At 43.2% G+C, this 17,082-nt stretch overlaps 1 protein-coding gene across 2 annotated transcripts in view; it reads left to right on the plus strand.

Moving 5' to 3' along the window:
- Positions 1-1,361: 1,361 nt before the first annotated feature.
- The window catches only part of SYN3 (synapsin III), a 196,806-nt gene continuing 181,085 nt past the window's right edge, over positions 1,362-17,082 (plus strand). Inside the window, exon 1 of one of the 2 annotated variants that reach the window (XM_064455745.1) lies at positions 1,362-1,479. The gene's annotated coding sequence lies outside the window, so the exon portion shown is untranslated. Of the gene's footprint in view, positions 1,480-4,943; positions 5,017-17,082 lie in introns of those variants that run through there. The other variant, XM_064455750.1, reaches the window with a different exon arrangement.

The following is a 17,082-nucleotide window of genomic DNA, read 5'->3' on the forward strand; positions in this document are numbered from 1 at the left end:
GCCTCTAGGGGCAGAGATAAGGGCTACCCAGCCAGCCAGTCCTGGGAGATGAGCCAGACTTAGAGCTGATGTAGGAGTTGCTTGAAGAAGTTTGGGCTCTAGTGCAAATTTGAACCTCATGTTATCATGATAGTAAGTATATAAACTTTGCTGGGTAAATGTTAGCACAGGGGAAGCAGAGTGCAAAGGGTGTTCTTGGACTCTAAAGGATGCGGCTCCTATAAGGGAAGAAGAATGGCTTCTTCATCCTGCCTATTTATTTTTCAGTTATGCTGGAATGACATGGCTGATTGTAAATACTGTGCATGTGAACATGTATTAGCAATAGCTTTCAATATCGCTGTGAATGGTCATTAAAAAGCCCTGCTGGCTGCTTGGCCTGATCTGGGGATGAGCTCCCACTGAGCTCCTCCATCTCCAGCATTGGTCCCGTAACAAAACGCTCCTCAGGCAAATGAGGTGGTCTGAGGATTGACTTAAATAGTATGACCCTGTTAAGGGATGCTGCAGTGCTTTGTAACTCTTCAAACAAAGCATCACCTGAGGAAAAAAAAAAGCAGTGTTCATTTGGGGAAATACAGGTGTGGTTAGTTGTCGCTACAAATTTCTAGTCAGGAAAAAAGTGCAAAACAGAACAGCTTAGTCATTTGGTCTGGGGGAAAGCTGCAACTTTGGTGTTGTTTTGATGTGGGGATTCAAACTCCCACAAGCAGGCATGTGAAATCACAGTCCTCAAGCTATGCATATAGGAGCCTTCCTCTTTCAGGGACCATGTACTTGCATCCATTGGGTGTTGGAAGTGACAGGATGACAGCGCAGTTGCTGAAAAGAAGATATTATGATACAAGGCAGACTCTCCCATTTCCTTGTGATCTGCTTGTCTTGTCACTCCCTTCTGCAGAACAGTTTTATTCTTTTCTCGCACCTTGCATTCAGGGAAGAGGCAAAGTGTTTGATGTGCTGCAGTATCGCTTTGCCTGGGCAGAAAGCTCTGCATCCACTAAGATGGTAATGACCACTCACCAGGGAAATACCGTGTTGAGGGCTGGGGATGGGTGTACAACAAAAAAAAAGGGAATGCCATGGCTTTAGGGGGAGGAGGAGAAGAGGATGGAATGGGAAATACAAGTGGGTAATCTAAGGTCTCCTTTTCAGGAGAGTGACAGATCCTCATTTCTTTACCCGCCTCTCTTTGATAAAGCCTGCCAGTGAGGGTGAAGTCTGTGACACCAGAGCCTGCACACCCTTGTTGTTTTACTAAATTATTCATCCTGTTCCTGTGATAATATAGTTATAAGGAGGAGCCTAATTGAATTTACTGTCTGGCTTTGGCCAATAGGGCGATAAGGATCCAGCAGAATGGGATGACGGTGAATCCTGCTAGTGTGCTGTGAATGTGAAGCAGGAGGGACTGCCAGTTTGTGTGCAGGAGGGAAGGCGAATAGGTCCAGGGCACCCGGATTAGCAGAATAAGAAAAGGTAAGGGAGCGAGTGGGAACGGGATTTGCCAGAATAACATACTGACCCTGTGCTGTAAGGGCGGTTTTGTTTGTAGGAAAGCGCTCCGCAGGCAATGTTTTCCTGCAGGGTTTGGAGGGGACAGGAATGCGTGTGGTGGCACTTGCTCAGTGCATGTAGCGTGTGCCTTTGTCTTTATATGTGCTGCAGGGGTTTATAACATTGCGTGTTCGTTGTGCATCTCTGTCTGTACAGAGATGCCTGTGTTTTATGTGGATAGAAAAGCAACGTATGTAGACTGTTCATTATAAATGTAATGAGGCGAATCAAAAGGGAGAAATTACCTCATGTGCAGCGTAGGGAAAACAGTAGCGCTTTCTGGTTTGATTGAAAATAAAAATGCCAAGGCTCTTAGTGAGCTGTTTGCAAACAAAAAAGAGCAAGTGTGTGTGCATCTGTGTATGCATCAGATCTGCAGTGAGATGTGAAAATGGGAAAGAGGAGGTCAGACTGGAGCATTAGTCATGGCAGGTGGAGATAAATTGCAAGCAATCTGTGTAATAAGATTCTCTAACATGGAGAGTGCAAGTGAGTAGGAAAGTGAATTAATCCTATCTGCTGAGCCAGCTACACCTGGAAAGTGGCAGGGGGGAGGAATCAGGACCAGTTATCTGACTAGTTAGAAGAACTGATGATCAAAGTGTCCTGTTTGCCTGCTGCTAAAGTGATAACCTACTGAGTTGCTTCCACAGATATGCTATCTCCCTTTTAATGATGCGAAGAAAGGGTAAGCATCTCTGAGGATCAGGTTAGAGCCCACAAATTAATGTTATCTGGAAGAGCAGGAGCGCATCAAGCAAATGAGGCTCTGGTCTTCCCTTTGTTGCACTGCCTTTGCTCTGATAAGTGACTGCTAAACAGACAGGGCAGGTGGGGGAAGCTGGGTTACAAACGTGATAAGTGGCATTAAGCCATGTAGACAGGGAATGTTGTTTGCAGTGATGATGCTATAATTGCACTTCTGTAGCTTACATCTTTGCAAGCCTTTAAAACAAGGCTGTCCTAAGCTGGGTAACCTTAGCCCAGTCACTAGCGGAGTGGGGATTGCAGCTTGCTGTAAGGCATTAACAGGTTTAGCTGCTTCTCATGTTTTCTCCACCTCATTCTTTTTAAGCCAGGATCCAGAGGAGAATGTTGTTGAGACAAAGATGTTGCTCACCTGTGGATATCTCATCTCAGCTGGAAACTAACTCATGATGAATGCTGAGGGAGGTACGCTTTTTCTGCTTGCTCAGAAAGCAATAGCCAGAGGCTCCCTCCAAACAGAGCAGGAAAGCAGAAAGCCCCACAGGGAGAAGCAACAAAATGGCTTGCCTGGGATTAACCAAACCAGTTTGCCCAAATAAGCTCTTCTACCCTGACACAAAATCTCTTGTATCAGGGGTTAACTTTGCCCTCCCCAAACTCTGTTCTTTTCTATGGTTTTCTTATGTGGCCAGAAGATGGGAAAATACAGACATGACTGATATTCCCATCAGAACGCGCCTCGCTGCTCATGCCCACCCTCTGCCCATGAGCTCTCCTGAAGTGTCTGGGATGTGCTGCTGGAGGTGGCAGTGAGTCTGACCCCCTCTGCCTCACAGCTTGTGTACATGCCCCAAGTGAGACTGAAGGGGCACTCACCTGGCACAGGTACAAAAAGGTTCCACCTTGCAGGGGATGTTTGTGTTTGGTGATGGAAAACGCAAAAGGAGCGTGCTACAGATTCCCATTGGACAGAGCCATGGTCCAGTCATCCCACCTGGAATAGCTGACTGAAAAACAGGTCTAAGACAGGGCATACACCGTAAGCTAGCGGGTTTTTGTCACTTGATTTCTCATGCCTTTGCCATCCTTCAGCACCTTTAAGTTAGAAAAAAATGGTCATAGTTGAGTTTGACTCCAACTTTCAAATCACTCACAGCAACAGAGAGTGAACTGACAAATGAAGCAAAACAAGCCTGGCCATCTGAAAATAAATTCCCCAGTAAAGTCAGCTTCTCTCCCCTTACCTCTGCCCCAGCAAAAGAGCAATAATTAAATAACTTGCTTATGACATACTCTAAAAGGGAGCAGAGCAGGAGGCTGTCCTTACTGAAAAGGGGGCAGACACTGGATGCACCTGGAAAGTCCATCTTTTCGTGCATCAGACGAAGCCATTCGCACTTGCCTGTTTTGGGATACGCATCTTCCTTGGGAGAGGCACATGGGAGGTTTGGCTGGAAAAGCATCCCTCTGATGCTGCAGTGGCAGTAGCCTGGCATTTGCTTGCAGCATTTATCACTGGTTGGGTGACTACATTGTTTGCTTCTGCCCTCAGAGTCAACAGCGAAGCTCAGGAACAGGCGAAACGCCAGCATACTCCCAGGGAAGCTTACGTCATTGCCAATTCACTGGTGCCAGAGACTGTGCTGGAAACCCGAGGTCGCTTTTGCCATTAATTGCCCAGATGATTAATTCATGCAATGATATCATTTTCCTGGGTGGAGGTTAGGAGGTTACGTACTCTAGTAATGAGGAGTGTGATGAGATGCAAAACTTGTGCTCCTTATTGATGTTAATGCTAATTACAACAAGCTAGCCACAATGTCCTCCAGATAATCCGTCCTCCAGATAATCCTTCCTCCCCTAGAAAAGGCAGAAAGGGTACCATTTTTCTCTGGATCTCCACTCTTCCCCTTCTGGTTTTTTGTTTTCTTGTTGTATGCGATGTGTGAGCAATTGCGCTTATGGGGTTTGTTGTGCAAAATCTACCCTAGAGGACTGAAACATAGTGCCCTTAAATTTACAATTTCTTCTTAAGAAGGCTTGTTGCATTAATTTCAACACTTAATTCGAGCTTTTTCCACCTTGCAAATCTCATTCCACCTTCCAAAAATTCCTTGTATATGTGTCATACATATTGCACTCTCCAGCACAAAAAAAAAGAAACCAAACCTGGTTTTCCTCCTTTAAAAAAAAAGAAAAAGGAAAAAAGTGAGTTTGGTTCCTATGGCACAACGAGTAGTGTATTTTATTGTGGTATCCTCCCCACAGAGGATGCTGCCCTCTCTATAGGGGTGTAGGATCACTTTTTAGTCAGTCTGGAAATTCTCCAGAATCTCAGGTTTTGCGGTAAACATTATAGGATGTTTTACTCTTTTTGGATGTTTTTAGGATAAAAATCCCTTTCCTGCCACTTTAATAGGTAAGTAAATAAGCCCAGAATTCCCAGATGGGCACTACAAAGAGCTGCCCTGGTCCAGATACAATTAATAGCTGATAAAGGTGCAGAGACGTGATCTGATAATTTAATGGTAGGTGAAACTGCTAACTTGAAATGTCAAACGAAACGCCCAGGGCATTTTCAGAGCTGTTGTAAGAGCATTTTCTTTCAAACAACATCACTGCTCTGCCTCCTGTATCCCTTCCCCTCTCCCACTCCAGTATTTCTTTTCTACCCTCAGGCGTCTGTGTTTTCGGCTGGCTTGCATCCCCTCAGGTGTATAAAGCCCTGGATCATAAGTTTTCACAGACTCAGTAAGACCAAATGGAAACCTTCCAATTTCTAGACATGCTTGTTATTTGTGGGATAAAATGGTTTCCTCTCAGTTTAAGCAGTGGGGAAGCCATACTCTCTCTCCACTCTGGAAAATCTTTCACTTCTTCCCATCCTTTATGGTTTGTTGTGGTATTCTCCTACCTCACCTAGAGATTAGAAAATGTCAAGGAATTTTTCTTGAATACTGACAAACAGCAGAGATCTGATTAGCAGTTGTAGGAGATCTGTTCCTGGTTCAGTACAGTAGACTCATATATATTTATAATATGGTTATCAAGGAAAATTAAGTGATTATGCAGAACTAACAATGTCTGTATTAATGGCTGTCAGGTTCCAGACACTCATCTATTGTCTGTTTAATGAGAAATAATCCTACTGTGTCTGTGCAGATCAAACGCTAAAGCAAGGGTGCAGTATGATTTTGCTGCCATTAGCAGACTACACTGGCCACAGGAAAGGTAGCCCAGGGCACACGCTTGTAATTTAGACCCTGCTCATAAAGAGGAAAAAAAAATAATGAGATGGCCTTTGAAAAGTAGGGGAAAGTGTGTGCAGTGTGGCCTTCGGGGTGGAAATTATCTTTTGTTCTGGTGACAGTGCTCTGTTGCAAAAAGCTGACCTCCACATTGCCACCTGAGTGACATGAGGGGGAAGAAATATCATCTGCTTCCCAGGGTGGCCTGTGGTGGGCTGTCACAGCGGGGAGCAAAGCAGATTGGATGGGGTAAGAAAGCCCTCTTTTCCAGGCTTCCTGAAACTGGGAGTACTGCCTTCAAATCGCTTCTGAGAGAGTAACTGCAGTCATTTTTAAAGGCACATTAAATGTTGCTGTGCACTGTTAGACTGGGATATGAACAAGACAGCTGCTGTGTTGTACAGTACTCCAGCCTGAAGAACATCAGCAGCATGGGCCAGAAAAAGAAGTCAGAGTTCACATTAAAGGGAGGAAAACAGAAGGACTGGAGAGGGGGAAGAGGAGCTGTACAAAGTGGGAGAGAAGGGTGTGCCTTTTTTTTTTTTTTGAAGAAGGAAATTTCATTTTTGCCAAACATTGTGTGGTTTGGCTGATTTATTTCCTGCTCCTAGCACAAACCAGAGCCGGCATTTCTTCCCTGTATACTTTATCTGGAAGCATGGAAAAGTGTTGGCTTCCTTATTTCTTCTCATCCACAGAAGCAAACACACACATAACAACTCCTTTTAAAAGATGGCAACTAGTGTCTTCTGCCAGGTCTTCATGGTTTGAAATGTCTATTTGTTCAGCTCCCTTGAGTGTAAAAAGTGTGTTACTTCAAGCTCTAGAGTTTAATTTACAATTTAATTTCACATTTAGTTGACAATTGCACAAAGACAGAAGAGGATATTTTTTTAACTTGCTGGTTCTAGCCCTTTAAAACCAGAAGGCTGTTTAAGAATAGATACTAATAAACCACTTTCTGGTAAAAGTGATAGCTAAAACTATTCACATTATTTGGAGCAGAGTAAGAGGTTAACTGATACATTGTTCCCATCCAAGTGAATGGAGAAAGTCCCACTCTACTGGGACTTAGGACTTCCAAGCCTGGTGGGAAAAAACAGCCAGAAATGTTTGTGCCATGCCTCTTATGTAGCCAGTGCAAAATACTTTTAATATAAAAGGACTGATAGACTTTCACCTGCACTAAATTAACTTCATAAGCAAACACAAGCATAGGACTATTAGAAAAACAAAACCAATAGCAGCAGAACATTCAGCTCCAAGACGATTCAGACCTTTAGAATCTGTGGTTTAAAATATAGTAATACTCAATTTTTTTAGAGAAAATGTATTATTTTTAATACAGGATATCTTTGCGCTGTGTGGTTGGTTTCTTTCATACAATACGATGACCATATCTGTTGCACTGTCATCTTCCTCCCCCACTTTAATCTATAACTTGCTGGGTTTAGAGTTGGGCTGAGCAGCCCTGTAGTACTTTGCAGCCCAGGAATCTGTCAAAGACCTTCTTGGCTACAGATGTGGAAAAATATAGAGGCTCCTTGGAAAAAGAAGTCAAGAAAATCAGGATTTTTCTCATTCAACTTATCAGCATACCACAGTTGTTTTTAGCTGCAGCTATAGAGCAGTGGACCAAAAAAAAGAAAATTTTGGGAAAACAGTGATCTCTCAGTCTTGGAGGTTATGGGACTGGGCGTTTCTGTCCCTGTCTGACAGCATGCACCTCTGTGGCACTGTGCCCATCACAGGCAACTGCCAGGGACTGCGGACACAACATGTGGGCAGGGAAACACACCCAGAACCTGGCTGTTTTCTGAAGTGGGCCTGACAAAGCCAAATCATCTGACAAGTTGGGAAGCATTTATTCTTTTTTTAGCCCCGAAGTGTTTGGTTTTGCTGCTTAAAGATGAGACTCAGTGCCTGTATTTCCCTTCTGGTTGCTAAAGCATTAATGTGCTTTGGCGAGAGGGGTTGGATGAAGCACTGCACTTCCTCCAGCAGCTGAAGGCTGCCGTGTTTAGTTTGATACGTCTGTCTATAATAGGCCTGTGTGTATTTAGTTAATCTTGCGGGCAGACTTTCTTACTTCAGCAGCCTTGTGAAGCTTCTTTTAATAGGAGAGAGAGGAGTAGGCGAGGTAGGGGAGGGGGATGTTTTATAATAAAACTGAAAGAGCCTGTCAGGAATTAACATTAAGGTTACCCTGGTTTACTCTGGGCAACTTCAATAATTCAATAGAGCCTTTCAGTCAGGGCTTCCCCCACTGTTCCCCACAGGGGCAGTTTTGTGTATGAGAGTTCCTTGAGGCCATTCAATGCACCAGCTCCTAAGAAACATGAGGCATAGGAGGGTATGGTGCCTGTCAAGAGCTACAGCTGACAATCCTTATTAAACTGCTGGCAGGCTTTTCCCCGGCAGATCCTTTGATGTCTTCGACTCTCGGTCACAGGTCATGGGCCTCTGGCTTTACATGTTATGCTTCTGCCTCGAAAGAAAGTGCCACCTCTTTTGCCGAGCCCCACAGCTAGACTGCATAACTATTGTCCCCTCCCTAGGAGCAATGCAAAGAAAGGGCAGGACAGTGCCTTTAGCTACCCCAGGCAGTTGCAGATTGTTTGCAAAAGTCATGCCAGCCAGGCAAGATCATCTGCCTTCCACTACCATCAGAACAAGAGGGATCATATCCAAACCCAAAACTTTTAAGTAACTTATCAGCTTCAATGGATTCTTATTGAATGAAAAGAATTTTGCTTGAGCTGGAAGGGAAGGAATTGACTGTCTGCTTTCTGAGATAGTTGCTAGTTAAATATGTAATGTTGCAAGTTCTTCTGTATGTTCTGTTCTGCTAACCTGCACACAGTATTGGAGTTTGGTAAATGTTCCAGTAAAAGTAATGCAGTAATCAGAGGGAGATATAATACACAAGCTTCTACATTGCTGTGGCCTTTCATCTTTTGGACAGAAAAGTTTTGTGGCCAGCTTTGGTTGTCTGGAATAGATAATAGTAACATGCTGTTAACTTGTGATATCCAAACCTCATAATGCTCTCCTTCAGCCCCACTCTTAGAAGTAGTAAGCCAGCAACATTTCACTGCAGCATCTTTCCACTGAAAGGCCACAGCTTGTTGGCCATGAGACATGCTCTGGACATGCCATCTTTGAAAATTTGTTCGGAAAAGAAAGTCTACAAATGAATGGGACATTTGATACAACATTTACATGTTACAAGAAATTATGGAATATTTGTTGTGCTGTTTTGGAGCAGAAAATACTTTGAAATGGCAATATTTCATTGAAATGAGCAGTCTGGTTTTCAACTTACTCTTACAAATATAAATATTTTTACCAGAACCATTCTTAGCCTGGCTCTGTATGTCTCCCTGTGCTGTAATTCCTCCCATACAGCTACAGCTGAAAAGACCTTCTATTTGAAAGAGTGTACACCTTCAGCTCTGCCTTTGTCAGTCTGCCTTCTTCTCCATCTGGTCTTTAGATGGTTGTGATCTGCTGAGGACCCTGAGGTAGTTTTCCTCTGGCTTGAAAACAGAGAGGACACCAACAGGGTTTAACCCTTAGTGAGGCATCTACAAGTGCAACTTTCTCCAGCGCCTTGGACTAATAGAAGCAATAGCTAGTTACCTTCACACAATGCTATAAGACCAGTATGTTCTTCCGGAGCAGAGTAGGTGATGAAGAATTACTAAACTCTAGTTGTCTAACCTCCTAAGTGCATGTTTTCACGGTTAGTGGTAGAGCATCAAGAGCTATGGGCAGGTAAGAAAAACTCAGAATGTTTTTTTTAAAGACAGCATAGCACATGCCTATTTCATGGTGTGGTCAGGGCTAGCAGCTGGGAGGGGAGATGGAATAATCATCAGCAATAAATCTTTGTGAGCCTCTAAAGAGCACTTCTGAAATTGAAAATAGAGCCAGGGTGTCCATTTTAACCAACAGCAGGTTCTGCACTTCCTCTTGCTAAAACTCACATTTCTTTGCTAACGCAGAACAGTTGTTATACTTACTAGGTGGGAATACTCAGTTACTAACTAGGTTTTCCACCACAGCTTCTCTAGCCAGAAGGTTCCTGCTGCTTCATTAGTGTTGAGGAACATCAGGCAGGTGCTGTGATTGCATGGAGATGCCAGCAAAGACCAACAGTTTGATCAAAGTCTGGACCCTCGCTGCTGCTTGTGAGCAAAGAAAGCTTGGCGGGCCATGGCTGGTATCAGTCCTAGGGGATGGGGTCTGCCATGAGGCTTAGTGATGAATAGGCAGAGGGAGGGCAGGGCCAAGGCTGACAAACCAGCCACCATTTTGTGCACTGCTTGAGGATGTTTCTCGTTCAACCTTCAAGGTAGCAAAAACTGAAAGATCAGCTCAGGTAGGAATTGCTGCCAGGCATTGACTAGCCCTGCAGATGATGCACTGGCAGCAGCTGCTGTTCAAGATCTAGCTGCCCAGGAGACAGCATGAACATCTGAGCTCTTCTGGGGTGCTTAAGCAAGTGTCTGTGTTGAGGTATCATATGGTCACACAGTTCCTGCTGAAGCTGGGGGATCATCACAGCCAGACAAAATGCTGTTTTCTTAACTCATGCTTTCAGGGAGCTGCTGCATTGCCCGTGCTGCAGTGGCGATGGCTTAGATACAGGGCTGGTTTGGACCACACCAGTGAGTATTTACAAACTAGCCCTGGAGCTGGTTTTTCAATCAGAAATTATAAACTCACAGCTGGAGTTGCTGCACTATGTGGGAGGCCAAGCTCAATGATCCTAGTCTTCAAATCTATTTGATTTTTTACAAGTGCTCTGCTGTGCTTTAGTAGTAATTGAAGAGATCCAAAGCAATTATCCTCTTTCAGGAATGAGACGCTAATGATGGGGAGCTGAAGCAGGAAGAGAGCAAGTGATTATGCTGATAGTAGTGAAGGACTTGTATGTATTTTTTATCATGCAGTGTACATTATTAGTGCTCACACTGTGACCCTCTCTTGCCCTGGTTTTACATGTGGATTTCCATATGAAGGGATTTAACCATGGTTCTTCCTACAGCTCTTAGACTCTGCGCTTCCACATACATTTTCCTATCACCAACATGTAAAAGTGGCCCACTACTTCTGTGGAGTTGAGTAATGATACCAGATTTTCATAACGCCATCTCGCACTGGGTCATGCTTGGATACTGTGTTTGCATTGGAGTAGATAAGAAAGGACAAGATTCCTTTTGTCTAACTGGCTTATTTATAAAAGATTCCCTGTGCACTACTTTCTTACACAATTAACATCATCTGGGTAACCACAACAGCTTTTGCAGTGATCAGCTATGAAACTGGACTCTGGTGACCTTAGCAGCTCTCATTTGAGCTGAGAACTCTGTATATTCTTCCATGTATACAGTTTTCAGATAGATATAATTTTAAATAATTGCTACGCTTACTTTGTGTATTATAGAACACCTCTGCAATCTGTATTTATATCACCGTGCATCTGACTCTCTCTCAAACTTGACCCAATTTAGCCTTTCCATGCTTTATTTAACAGAAATATCATTATACAATCAGGCACACTAAGGCATAAAGCAGTTAAGTGAGTTGCTCAAAGTAAGAAGCCCATAAGAAAAAAAAGGTAGAAAAAGGAACCGCTTTTTCTATCTACAGAAACTGTAAGATTGGTTTTCTTTTGTGTGCAGTCTTGAAATAGAGAATAATGATTTGTGTGTTTTCATGCACTGACTGCCATACTACAGCACGCAGGAAGATAAGCTCTGCACTTCAGCTCAAGCCTATGGAAAACACAGAATATGCAAGTGTAAGCGCAGGCAGAATTTGGCTGGTCACCTTAACAGGGGGAGGCCAGGCTCCATGAGTGCGTAGCTTTGTGCAAAACTGCAGGGAATAAACATAATTCCTCAGCCTGCTGTAGATAACACCCTGCCATCCATGCTGACCTCTGAAATCTTGAAGCAAAGGAGTTGTGCCTCAGGGTTGGTTTGTTTGGTTTCGGGGTTTTTTTTAAACTAGTTCTGTGACTGCACAGGGATGACAAAGTGATGCAGTTACTACAAGGTAGACAGTTTCAACACGCCAGGTTTTAAATCTACGGACCTTTGTAAACCTGAGGATTTAAGCACTGGGTCTGGGCAAGAGCTGAAAATAAACCCAGTGGGGAGCGAAGGAGCTCTCTAGCTATTACTCAGAGCTCTGTTGAGTTTGCTTTGGACTCTTCAGCTGATCTTATGGTCTATTTTTCAACATGTCTATTTTTCTGTAAATACATATCCACAGTAAAAGTAGCTTTTATCAGTAAGCTTCAGCCATATGAGGCTGCGCCACGTAGATCTGATTGGATACAGATTGTCCCATGGAGGAATAGGAATACTTAACATTACTACTTCTATCATTGGCTACATCATATAATTATACATAAACAATGACTGCCTACCTGTCCTGCTAGTCAGGACACACATGCAGAAAGGGAGGCCCCAGTGTGGTTCTCACAATCTCTGTCTGAGATTTGTAGGATGTCCCTATTTCTGTTCTGCCTGCCGCAATGCTTGTGCTCCCTGTAACTGGTTAGTCACGCCATGTTTGTGTGTGTACCCAGCAAGAGCTCACGCCAATTCGTGTGGCTCCAGTTCCTCCTGCTGCAAATTGCTCAGGCTGTCTGGCTGCAGAGCCACGGCATGCTCTCCCTTCCCCTTCCTTCTCTCCTTTCCAGGCTTGGGAAAGAAGTTCTGCAACTATGGGATAAAGAGAAACTAAAATAGTTGTGTAGATCAACCCTTTACGTTTCCAGCTACAACATGGTTCTAAGTACCAGGATTTTTCTTCCAAGAAAGCTGGGGGTTCCCCCCCCCCCCCCCCAGTGGCTACGTGGTTGGGTTCTTAAATAAGGCTGTCCAATTTTGTAACCCTTAAAAGCTTTGTAATTCAGCTATTGATCAGCAGGGGAACCAGAGCTGTTGAAGCTGCTCGTGCTTGTTTCAGCGGTGCACTACTCAGGCAAGTGAGCTGAGCCTTAAAATACCCCTGCATTCTACAAAATAAAGTTTGTAGTCTTAAATGAGGAAAGCAAGGCACTGATGTTGAGTGACCTTTCCCCAAGCTGATGGCAGAAGATGCTATTAAAATCACATAAAACACAGGTGTAAAACACAACCCACTAGCCCAGCACACTAGCCTGCTCCCTTACAGCTTTGGGTCCAGAATCTGTTCTGGTTCACACACTCATGTATTATATTTTCTGATGCTTTTTGCCTAAACATAGATTTCAGTGTTTAAAGCCAATTATGGAGGGCTCCTACATTATCCAGCTTGAATGCAAAGACTGGATAAGCAAGCAGGCAGGAACTCGGAGAGAAGACAACTTGATAAAGGACAGTTAGTGAAATAAGCTAGTGAAATAATTTATTATTAGGCTTTTAACAAAATGTTTTCTAATTATAGTAGTGCGTCTCTGATGATATACCTCTTTGTCAACACGTTTCCCTATGGAGCTGACATAAATTTTTAAATGACATTTTAAACCTGGCCAGATGCTTTATTTAGGAAGTAAAGCACCTGCCTCCTATCCTGCACGGGCTCCTGCTGGCACCACGGGTATACTTAGCTTGCAGCTCCAACCTGCACCTGTGCTAGAGCAGGATCTTGACGTTTGTGAGGTTGCAGCTGGGAAGCAGGCACTGGCGACGTTACAAAGACTGGGGTGCTCAGCCCAGCTCTGGGGGAGGGGATTGCCACCCTTGCTGGGGTGAGAAGCGTGTGGGTAGATGGTGCGAGCAAAAGGGATGTATTACACAAACCCACACAGCTTTTCGTGTGCCTCCATGTGATAGATAGTAATGATGCAAAAAGTGAAGAAAAACATTTCCTACAAATATTCAGTGCAGGTTGGGTTGGTCATCACAGAACTTGAGACAGACATAGCCAGCTGGACCCCTATGGTGCTACAGATGAAGGTCTATCAATCCCCATTTTCTCTGCCTCTTAGAGGGGAATATTCTGGCTAGTCAATCTCCTACCAATTCTACATCACATGAAAGAATTTGGCATCAAGCTAACTTACAGTTGTGTCAGAAGTCTTCCCCAGAGTGCAGTAAAAGATTGTCTTTCTCTTTCATCACCAAAATAAATCAGTAAATTCTCAGCTTATTCTTCTCTTTGTATGAAGTGTTACTACGTGAGATGGACACATATGGTTAGAAAGCATACATGCCACACAAAGACAAATTACAGGCTTTATTTCTCCGGGTAGATGCTGTTCACGCTGTCAGGTTAAGTAAATCTCCCATATTATAAGGTGCTCCTTGCCATATGGGAAAAAATCTGGGAAACTGGGATATGGTGGTATCTGGAATGGTGCAGTGGGAGAGAAAAGGGGTGGATGCAAATGGCAGCAAAACTTAGATGGAATATACTAGCACTACAGATGGTTTAGAAGACTTCGGATGTTTGAAGGAAAACTTTTTAACCCAAGAGGCATAGAACATTTGGGAAAGAAATTGTAGTTTTGTGGCGTTTAAAAATGAGTTAGAAGCATTGATGAAAGAATTGCAGAGTTGCATTTGAAGATAGGGTGTTTAGAAATATGCAATCCATTTTTGTCTTGTAAACGTATAAAAAGTAATACAGTTTGTGCTCCGAACAGAAAATCCTTATCATCATCAGTTAATTAATAATTATCTACTTGGTGTATATTATGATCTCTTAGTGAATTGTTTCTTCCCTTTCATGACCCATAGCACTTCCCCCCCCACCCCCAACGTATCTAGTTAATTCTATAGTAACAAAATTCTGTTTACCTGCATTTTGACTAACCAGTCTATTGTAGTAGAATTGAAATACAGTAGAAAGCAAATGGCCTAGGAATGAGAAAGGGTACGTGATCATAATGGAAACAGGAGGCCCACTAGCACTGGGCAGGCTGCTGCAGTTTCCTCTGGAAACCTGTGAGTTGCAGTCCCTTAGGCATCTTTCATGTGGACAAGCCCTAATGCATATTGGCAGGCCCTACATATTAAGTACATCCAGTTTCTTTATTTTATTCAGATCAGCACTCTTCAAAGCAACACGTCTCTCAGCTGAAGGAAATCCCTGCTCTATTAACGGCATGTCTGGTGCTGCTTTCACTCTTATCACCATGAAATCAGGACTTTTATGCTTACTGCAGGAAACTTAGAGCATGTGTCACAAACATACAACACAAACCGTGTCAGATCCAAGACTGGGAAGGAAAGATGAGGACTTCGGAGCCCTGCTTGCTTCCTTATAATTTCAACCACTTAATATGCAGAGCATTTATCTCTACAAATTATTTGGTTTGTACTGCTGTCTCCTGCTTTTCTTTAATATAAACTTGAGGAGCCTCTTTGGTATGTGTATAAGTATTAGCCTTAATGGAAGCATTAGTGTCGCTATCATTCGGGGTGCGAATGACCACAATACTCTAGCGAAATAAGAAATTGAGACAGTTTGCCAGCTCGACTGACTCTCAGTTTGAGATGGCTCTATAGTATTCAAGGATTAGCATGAGATTTCTTTGCCCCATACTGCCTGCTCCAGTTGAGCTGGGTCTGGCTTTGCTGATAAGCAAGTATTGATATTGAATAGAGACAGGCCACAAAAGGCCTCCCTGAGCTCGTCGACAAGGGGATATTACCGCTGAGACAACACTGTGGCCATTAGGTGCCAACAGGATTTGCACAGTGAGAATAAAATGAGGAAATAGCAGATTGTTTCCAAGAAGTAGCAAATCATGATTCTAGTTCTTGTGAGTATTAAAGCCAGAGAGTATTATCATAACATTCAGATTTATTTTTCACTAGAAAATTTTTCACTATTGTTCATGGCTTTAGTCATCTTCCTTTGTAATCTACTTGAAAGCCTCATGATCTTATAATGACATTTTGTCATTTTAGAGTCAGGTTTTTTCCTTCTTTTCTTTGCCTGCCTTTATGAAATAATGGGCAAAAGGGGAAACAGACTAACTCATTCTCTGGGCTAAGTGTAGATCTTGGGAAATGGTCACATTTACACTCAGTTTGGTATGCACACACCCATTATCTTCAGGACTAGTTAAGGCAAACCCCCTATAGTGAAACTGCTATATAAAAAGCACTAACAGCTTTGCAAACTGAAAAAAATAAATAAGATTTGTGAAGCCTAGACTTTTCCAGTTAAATAGCCACCCAAGAAAGTAGAGAGGGTTTTTTAAGGTCTACAAGAATGCAGCGATAAGACAAGAGAGTTATTGCATCTTTATATGTATCAGTGGCTTAATGAAGCATGTTGAACATTGTAAACTGATCCATTTCTGTCAATAAGGCCTCCTGGCATCTCTGAGGATCTCTCTAAACAAAGAAATTGGATGCACAAGACACTGGCTTCTTGTGAGAATCCTCAAAAAGCACATTTCCAAAGAAAATCACTGATTCTCTAAAAGGTAATACAGAATTTGGGAAGCAAGTGAAATTCTGACAAGCAACTGTCTATCACACCACAGGGAGCTCGGATTCTGTGTAGCATCATTGTCCTGACAGTGTGCTGTCTCTGCTCCCCTGCCCTACCACCCCCTCCAACTGCAGGGTCCTGACTTATTGCAACTGCCTCAAAGAGACAGCACAGCTCTGCTGGTGTCAGTCATAGCAGATAAACAATTTCCAGGGGCGTATCTGGCACCAGGATGTACAAACCTTCTGATTTTAGGTGGAATTTGTGCTGTAGTTTTACATGCTTTGGAGATTTCCACCAGCATCTATATTAGAGCTGCACTGTGTTGGTGATGCTTGGAAAAGCTCTCTGCAAACTGAACACCAGCATAGAAACTCCCTGTTTTCCTCTGTTCTTTGGCATGGCATGCAGTCTTTTCAACACTTACACTTTTTGTAAATGCTGTAGGTTTGCAACACGTGAGGGGTTTGGTGGGGTATCCTTTTCTTTTTCTAACCCCTGTTGTTTTTATTTCCTGATTTATGGAATTTCAGCTTGTACTGAAAAATACCAAGAAATGCTTGAACATGTGAGTCTCTTGAGTCCAAAACTGTGGCAAGTGAGGTGAAACCCCAGCAAAAGTTCTAATTAATTTCAGAACTAATTGTTTTGTTCTGCTTTCAATTCTTCCCAAGAAATGCTAAGCTATGCAAAGCTATGGCAAGCTTGGGAATGTTGAAGTCATTCAGGGCGAAACACTGAAAGCTTGACAGTAATAAGCTCTTGCTTTCCTCTTTTTGAAAACATATGTGGAAAGCCATCCAGCTGGATTTGGAACTCATAACATAACTGTCCCTCCACAGAAGTCCATTCCCACATTGTGTCAATGTGCCTGAAGGCACCCATGGGAATAGCTTAAAACTTGAATGTATGCTGAAGGCTATCCATGAAATGGATGTGAGTGGTATCAGTAAGTGGCTGTTGCCAGGTGAGGAGCATCCCCTCATCCTTCCATCCACCATGGGGCAGAAATAAGTGTTCCATCCCTTATGGTGAGGTGGGAGGCTAATCTCTCCAGGTTGGTTTTCCATCTTGCCACCTCCAGCATTGCTCCGTTGAGGCTGTCAAGGGAAGGAATCAG

This window comes from Phalacrocorax carbo, chromosome 1, assembly GCF_963921805.1.
Source record: "Phalacrocorax carbo chromosome 1, bPhaCar2.1, whole genome shotgun sequence".
Classification (NCBI taxonomy): Eukaryota; Metazoa; Chordata; class Aves; order Suliformes; family Phalacrocoracidae; genus Phalacrocorax; species Phalacrocorax carbo.